Genomic DNA, 9,100 nt, shown 5'->3' on the forward strand with positions numbered 1-9,100 from the left:
ATGAACACCTCATAGCAATTATACAACACGTACATACTTCTCGTGCCATCTTTGAGCTTCTGCATGCTACGTGTCTTGCGGTGTCCTATTATATTTTAACTATTATTACTCAGCCCATAACCATCTTTATTGTCAAATTAAAAATTATCTATTCTATCTTAACATCTTTTAAGAATATTTTAACATCATCATACTTTGAAACCCATTATATGTTTTACACAGAAGAATATCAGGACTGTATTGTTGCTTAATCTCAGCCATGGTTGCTCATGCACTTTTGATTCCTTTTCCTTTGCAGGGTCACATTAGTCCCATGATGCAACTTGCCTGGAAGCTCATCTCCCATGGATTCCTAGCCACTTTCCTCAACTCCCACAGCAACCAGAATTGCATACTCAAAGCCAACACTGTAATTTGCTTGCATGATAACATCCGCATGATATCTAGTCCATTTGAGTTCCCAGCTATGGATAGTGAGGAAGGAATTGCAAGTGGTATGGAGGCATTGGAAAAGGGCATGGGGCCTTCTATAATAGATGAAATCATTCAAGAAATAAATTCTGAAAACAAGGTGACCTGTATTATTGCAGACGTCTGGATGTGCTCTAGTTTACACCAAATAGCGACTCTCCATAACGCTTCCCTTGCTATTTTTGATAGTGGACGAGTTGCCCTCTTTGCTATGCGTTACTTCGATGCTGATGAGGAGATAACAAGAACAAAGCCTATAATAGGTTCAATATTGGATGGAAAGAAGAAATAAATAAAAAAACTACAGGGAAACACCAAATATGAACAACACCTTACAAGTTACATGTGTTCATTCATGGAAAGCACATAGGGATGTTGTCTTACCAAACACATGTTTCTTCAAATTTTTGCCCATTCCTGCAAATGGCCATGAAGAAAGTAATGTATATTCCTCGTACCTGCTCTCCACCACACTCAGGCCACTTTACATGGTGATTATGCGAGCAAGAGGCATTTTTGCCCAAATAAACTTTTAGAGGTTCTTGTGTGAGTCTGGCTTCCTGCAACGATAACTTCTACAAAAAGAAAACAATGCTACTACTACTATTTTATGTAGAAAATAACAGATATGATATGCATCCCTAATCAATTTGCAGTGTGAATAAAATAAAACCAAAACCCAAGTAGCAAGAAAGCACTACAATTTTATTTATTTCATCTGTTCATCTCAGTCCTTCTTCACACAGAAAAGAAAATCTCAAATCATACTCTCCCAAAAGATTTCAGAGAGAATTTATAAACAAAGCCAACCAGTTAAGAACTGGTTTTGGCAACCACCAGACTCGTAAAAGTTTTGTTTAACCTTTACTAAAGTTATAACAAAATATTAAATTAAGCCCTAAAATTAAACACCACCCTGAATGCAATGCAAACCCTAAAATTTAATAATAACAAAAAACATCTAAACACCATCACAATTGCAAACCAAAAATTTATTCCTGTGCACTTGCTCCTGCAGCATACTCCCGGGGGTGAATTTTGTCTCAAGTCTTCTTGGAGACCAACTATTGTATATCCCCACCTTGCCTTATAATTTTTGTTTCCGGCAACCAAGTAGCTTCAGAATCTGGAAGGCCCTTCCACTTAACCAAATACTCCATGTGTACTTTGTGTCTTGTCCTCATTTCTTCCCTGCTGTTGATGATACTTTCCATCTGGGGTGTCTCTTTAGAAGGCAATTCTTGAATCTAGTCATTTGATTCATGTGTTGTTGCTTTTGTACCAACTTCTTTGTTTGAACCTTTATACAATGTGAGATCCGAGACATTAAATATAGGTGAAATAGCTACATTTGGAGGCAATGCCACTTTGTAAGCATTTTCTCAAAACTTTTCTAAAATTTCACACGGGCCAATCTTCTTCATCATCAACTTTGTATTGCTGCCCCGAGCTAACCGATCTTTGTTCAAGTGAACCATAACCATGTTTCCAACTTGGAACTGTACATTTCTTCTTTTCAAATCTGCTTTAGCCTTCACCTTTAGGTTATTTTGTTGTAGAGTTTTCCTCACATGCTCATGCACTTCCACCATTGCTTCAGCAAAATCTTCTGCATGTCCACTCCATTTCTCCAAACCATCCATATTTCTGAGTTCCAAAACTCCCCTTGGATGTCCCCCATAAACAACTTCAAAAGGACTCATGCATGTGCTACGATTCACTGAGTCATTATATGCAAACTCTGCTTGAGGTATGATAGCATCCCAACTACCTCCATGTTCTTGTGTCAAGCACCTCAAAAGGTTTCCCAAGGATCTATTAACCACTTCAATTTTCCCATCTCTTTGAGGATGATAGGCTGAACTAAAAGATAAATTTGTGCCCAACTTCTTCCATAGGGTTCTCCAAAAGTGACCCACAAACTTGCTATCCCTGTCAGATACAATGCTCAATGGAAAACCATGAATACAAACTATTTCTTTAAAGAATAGTCCTACAATATAACTACCATCATTAGTGGTTCTACATGGAATAAAGTGAGCCATTTTACTGAATCTATCAACAACCACAAATATGTTGTCATAACCTATCTTTTTCCTTGGTAATCCCATGACAAAATCCATACTCAAACACTCCCAAGGTTTTTTCGGTATGGGTAAAGGCTGATAAAGTCCAGCATTTGTTGATAGTCCCTTCGCCCTTTGACATACCAGACAACCTTCCACGAACTTCCTAATGTCTATTTGCATCTTAGGCCAATAATAAAATCTTTGTACCAATTCTAATGTCTTGTTGAGTCCAAAATGACCACTAAGACCTCCACAATGTTTTTCTTTAATAACATTTTCCCGCATAGATCATTTGGGAATACATAGTTGGCTGCCCTTAAACAACAGTCCATCTTGCACAATAAATTCAAAAAAAATAGAATGAAAACTATCTTCCAATTTAGTGCAAACCTCATATGCTTTCCTGAAATCTCTATCTTCTACATAAATTCCCTTCGATGCATCTACACCCATGCTTTGGATTTGTACTTCTTGCACTATTTACACTCTTCTACTAAGTGCATCAGCCACCTTATTGGCTTGTCCTTTCTTATGTTTGATTGTGAAAGTATAAGCCTGCAAACTCTCAACCCATTTCATGTGCCTATGGTTTAGTTTTTTCTGCCCATTCAAGAAACTAAGAGCATGGTTGTCAGTATACACAATAAACTCTTTAGGCAGCAAATAGTGCCTCCATTTTTTCAATGCCTGGACCATGGCATACAATTCCAAATCATAAGAAAAATATTTCTTCTTGGCCTCATTCAACTTCTCACTAAAAAATGCAACGGGCCTACCTTCTTGACTAAGAAAAACCCCTATTGCAAAGCCACTAGCATCACATTCTACTGTAAAAACTTTATTAAAATTTGGTAAAACAAGAATAGGATATTTGGCTACCTTTTTTTTGAGTTCCTCAAAACTCTTATTTGCTCCATTATTCCATTCAAATTTTGTGTTACCTCCTCCTTTGGTGGTGTCTAAAATTGGTGCACAAATGTTGCTAAAGTTTCTTATGAACTTTCTGTAGAATGTGGCCAAACCATGAAAACTTCAATCCTCTCCAACAGCCCTTGGTGTTGGCCAACTAATGATGGCCTCCACTTTAGATGAATCCATTTTCAATTCTCCCTTGGATATCACAAATCCAAGATACACCAACTCTTGTTTCAAAAAGTCACACTTCTCCAAGTTTATCTTCAACTTTTGCTCCTATAGCCTTTGAAAAACCATCTTCAAATGCTGCAAATGCTCTCCCTTATTCCTACTATACACCAAAATGTCATCAAGGTAGACAACAACAAACTTCCCAATGAAGTCATGCAAAACTTCATTAATTAGTCGCATAAATGTACTAGGAGCATTAGATAAACCAAATGGCAAAACTAGCCATCCATACAACCCTTCATTAGTTTTAAAGACTGTCTTCCATTCATCCCCTTCTCATATCCTTATTTGATGATACCCACTTTTGAGATCTATTTTAGAAAAATATGAAGCTCCCCACAAACAATCCAACAAATCTTCTATTCTAGGAATAGAAAATCTATATCTTATAGTTATCCTATTAATAGCCCTAGAATCGGTACACAACTGCCACTTACCATCCTTCTTTGGAGCAAGAACTGAGGGTATGGCACATGGGCTAAGACTTTTCATTATCAACCCCTTGTCAAGCAACTCCTGTACTTGCCTAGCAATCTCTTCATTTTGTTGCGGTGTCATCTTATATGCTGCCTTGTTGGGCACAAGAATAAATTTTTGGTTTGCAATTGTGATGGTGTTTAGATTTTTTTGTTATTATTAAATTTTAGGGTTTTCATTGCATTTGGGGTGGTGTTTAATTTTAGGGCTTAATTTAAATTTTTTTATAACTTTAGTAAAGGTTAAACAAAACTTTTATGGGTCTGGTGGTTGCCAAAACCAGTTCTTAACTGTTTGGCTTTGTTTATAAATTCTCTCTAAAATCTTTTGGGAGAGTATGATTTGAGATTTTTCTTTTCTGTGTGAAGAAGGACTGAGATGAACAAATGAAATAAATAAAATTGTAGTGCTTTCTTGCTACTTGGGTTTTGGTTTTATTTTATTCACACTACAAATTGATTAGGGATGCATATCATATCTGTTGTTTTCTGAATAAAATAGTAGTAGTAGCATTGTTTTTTTTTTGTAGAAGTTATCGTTGCAGGAAGCCAGACTCACACAAGAACCTCTAGAAGTTTATTTGAGCAAAAATGCCTCTTGCTTGCATAATCACCATGTGAAGTGGCCTGAGTGTGGTGGAGAGTGGGTAGGAGGAATGTGCATTACTTTCTTCATGGCCATTTGCAGGAATGGGCTACAGTTTGAAGAAACATGTGTTTGGCAAGGCAGCATCCCTATGTGCTTGCCATGAATGAACACATGTAACTCGTAAGATGTTGTTCATATTTGATGTTTTCCTGTAGTTTTTTTATTTATTTCTTCTTTCCATCCAATATTGAGCCTATTATAGGCTCTGTTCCTGTTATCTCCTCATCAAATGCTAATCTTGTCTCGCTAGGCATCCTTTCTTCTGATGGTACTCTATAAATTACTCCATTTTAGTTCTCAGATTTTTAAGTATTTTAATCTCAATTCATGTTAGTGGTGCTTTCTGTTGATTAAGGAATGCCAAAGGAAGATAAAACAGTACAATATCTTCCTTGCATGCAGCCACTGCGATCTATAGAACTTCCGTGGTCTTGGGGAGTGAATACATGTTTCGAAAGGGGATTCGAATGGCAGAGGAAATCAAGCGCCACATCAAATGGATCCTCTTCAATTCTTTCTCAGAGATCGAAGCTCCAATAGTCCAAATGTTGTCCGAAGAAGTGGGAGTGTATCCGATTGGCCCTCTTATTCCTCCCGAGTTTCTCCATTGCCAGACAAGTAGGAAGTTGCTCCCAAGCTTGTGGAACAATGAGACAGAATGCTTGCAGTGGTTGGATAAACAGCTTGCCCTCTCTGTTGTGTATATATCTTTTGGAAGTTTAGCCCTTCTGAGTGCCAAACAGTTGGAAGAGCTTGCTCTGGGAGTGGAGGCAACGCAGAGACCTTTTCTGTGGGTTGTGCGCCCCGATCTAATTAGAGGAAGCGACGCTATTTTGCCAGCTGGTTTCATGGAGCGAGTGGGAGAAAGGGGTTGCATAGTTTCGTGGGCGCCACAGGTAGAGGTTTTATCCCATCCTTCGATTGCTTGTTTTGTGACTCACTGTGGATGGAAGTCTGTGCAAGAAAACATCACCATGGGCGTGCCCATGCTTTGTTGGCCTTGTCTCTCAGACCAGTTTCTTAACCGAAGGTATGTTGTGGATGTGTGGAACTTAGGTCTGCAATCGAATATAAACACGAGCCAAGGAATCATAGAAAAGGGAGAGTTTGTAAAAGGCATAGGTGTTTTGCTAGAATCGGAAAAAGGACTTGAAATAAGAGAGGAAGCGAGAAAATTGAAGATAATTGCTAGGGATGCAGTCATGGACGGTGGCTCTTCATGGAACAATTTTAATCTGTTTGTCACAGCCATGAAGTAAATGACTCTCCTTTTGAAGCAATCATTTTCTTTCCGCAAGTTATCCTTTATCCTTGCGAGGACTTTCCCACAGGTTAGGTCGTAAAGATGGATGTTTATTATTAACTCAATTTTTATTTGGCAACCTTTCATATAGATACTTATGTTTTTTCATTGTAGTTGATGTCACTTTTTTATTTGTTGCATTTTTCTAATTAGATTTTTTAATTTTTAAAATGATAATAAATAATATTTAAATATTTTGAAGTAATATAAATAAATGTAATTGGATAGACTATTTAATAAATATATTGTCTGTTGTCTATATATTAGCCTTTTAAAGTCACCACTAAATCAAGGGCCCGTCCTTTGACTAATTTTGTTAACTTTGACATACTAGAAGAGAAGCATACTTGTCATCATAAGTGAATTAGATACTTTCTATTTTGTTCTCATTCTCCTAATAGATTAGTTGTTGTGACAATTGTGCACCTTTGTATGGGGAAAATAATCTTCCTTTGCAAATCTTGGATTTCTTGACGTTGACATGATTCCACAGTATTTTACATTTTCCATTGAAGTCATGTTTGATGCATCATTGGATGAGTCAAGTGTTTCCTACTATTAGGTTACTTATTTCTTTTGTATTTAGTGTTATAGAAGATTTTGTGTTCACCTCAATCTTAGGGAAAAACATGATCTATGTGTTTGTGTTTCCAAGTGCAAAAGTCTGGATATGTTGTGTCTTTTATTAATGATTTGAAACAAGTTAATTTTTATATTTTATCTCAAAAAAAATATGCTTGATAGAATCTTATGACTTTATAGGAAAGAACATATGACTTAATTTCTACACTATTAACACTTAATGTTAATTGATTGAAATTTCACAATTTTAAATTTACTTTACTAATCAACAAGCTCTATTTTCATACCACATGATCAAAAACTTAAAACACTCAGAGCCTTATGTGCTTCTTTGTTCTAATTTATCAATGATTTACTACCACACATCACTCATTACTTAACTTATAAATTGAACCTTTCATAATATTTAGTGACTGATCCCTTTTGTTATTAATTTCCTATCTAAACTTGTTTCTATACATTAATAAATCAGTAATTCATCCCATTAAGCACCATTTACTTGGCATCCATATATCATATATTTAGTGTATTAAAAACTATTTGTTTATTACAATATATTGGCTATACATGAGTTGTAAACCTGAGATGATGCATTGCATTGACATGTTTCCTTTCAACTAGGACAAATTACCTCATTTACCTTCTAGGTAATATGATTGAATCACATGATTTCTTTTTCTTGATTTATTATTAGTTTGTGCAATGCCAATGCCTATCCATTCATGTCTCTTTAATGATTTCTCTTTGCATTACAATATCTAAGTTAGGATTGCATTTCAATTCTAAAAAAGTCTTTGAAAGACTATGTTAGGGACATGCCACTTTCTTAGTGGATCACATTGCTCTAAATTATCGAAGGATTTGAATGTTTGAGCCTAGCTATAGTTGTGATGATCGAAAACTTGTAAAGATACCTTGAGCTTACCATTATGCTCAACCTTGACCAAATTTAGTTTTCTATCCAGTGTATTCCACATGGAGTTCTCTTGCATATTCTCATAATCTTAACACAATATGCAAAGGGATGGGAAAAAACTATGATGGAAGAATACATAAACTATGTTTAGAGAAGGTTTCATATTGTACAAAACCATACACATGATGTGTAGTGTGATAACAGGCCATTTAGTGCCTCAAATCTGACTTTGAAGTGCTCCTAGGAGGTCTCCAGGAAAATTAAAATTGTCATAACTTTCAAACTATAAGACTTTTGAATTGATTCTTTTTACGAAGTTCTTTAAATTATAACTAAAATCATCCCTCCAAATTAAATCCTTTGAATCATTATAATTATTGCTTAATTACAAGATAACCCATTTTCCACATTGACATGCATCCCGAGGTGCTAAAAAACACTAACCCAAAAAACTAATTGTGCAACTATGAGAGTTGGAATCTCTATTTGGACCAAATGGGGATCCAAAAATATAAACACATTAATAAAAAATAGCACTAAGCATATTTTAGGGTGATACATGATTGCCCTTACACCATTGGATTAACCTGCATTAGACACCTAGGGTAAATTGAAAAGTGACCTTATCAATTTATAGCTAGTTAAGGAAAACCCAAGAAAATGAGGTCAAATATTCTACTGGTCATCTCTTCCACTTCACTAGGTACTCCTCATATTGCATGTTTTTGGTACTCTGACCCACACAACTATCCATAATTTCTTCAATCTCCTCCTTAGAAGTAAGAATTGGACATGGTTCCATTATCAAATCCTCTACACCATCTTCATGATATTTTGTTAAGTCTATAGTACTAAAAAAAAGGGAAATATGGACCCCATCTGGTAACTCTACTTCATACACATTCCTTGAATCATGTTTTTCAAGTGCACCATAACCAAATCCCCAACTTGGAACTCCTTATGTCTCCTCTTTTGATCTACTTTAGCCTTATATGGTAGGTTCATCTTAGTAATATGTGCACGTACCTCCTCATGTAGGTTCTTGACATATTTAGCAAAGTCTTATTCCTCATCACTAGTCCTCTTTGCTTGCTCCATCTTCCTAGACCCTGATGCAGTCTATGGACTACTCTCGTAGACCACTTGGAATGGTGATCTACTAGTACACCTATTAAACACATTAGAAAATATCCTTGACTTCTATTGACCACCTCTATTTGTCCATCAATTTGTAGAGGATGTGCAAAACTAAACTTCAACTTTGTCTTCAACTTCTTCTGTGCAAAGTCCTCTAGAAATACCCAACACACTTTGTATCTTTGTCAGAAATAATACTTTTTGGTAGACCATTTACCCTCACCACCTCTCTGAAAAACAAATCTGTAATATGCACTTCATCATGAGTCTTATGACAAGGAATGAAATGAACCATCTTCAAAAACCCATCGACCACCATAAAGACTAAGTCATTAGCCTTGTTGTGTCCTG

General features: G+C 36.1%; 1 pseudogene; it reads left to right on the forward strand.

Moving 5' to 3' along the window:
- The first annotated feature begins 259 nt into the window (after positions 1-259).
- On the forward strand, positions 260-6,070 carry LOC149534220 (UDP-glycosyltransferase 85A2-like; annotated as a pseudogene).
- The last annotated feature ends 3,030 nt before the right edge of the window (positions 6,071-9,100 follow it).

This window comes from Cupressus sempervirens, chromosome 10 (genome assembly GCF_028749045.1).
Source record: "Cupressus sempervirens isolate cs-2001-9-10 chromosome 10, ASM2874904v1, whole genome shotgun sequence".
NCBI lineage: Eukaryota > Viridiplantae > Streptophyta > Pinopsida > Cupressales > Cupressaceae > Cupressus > Cupressus sempervirens.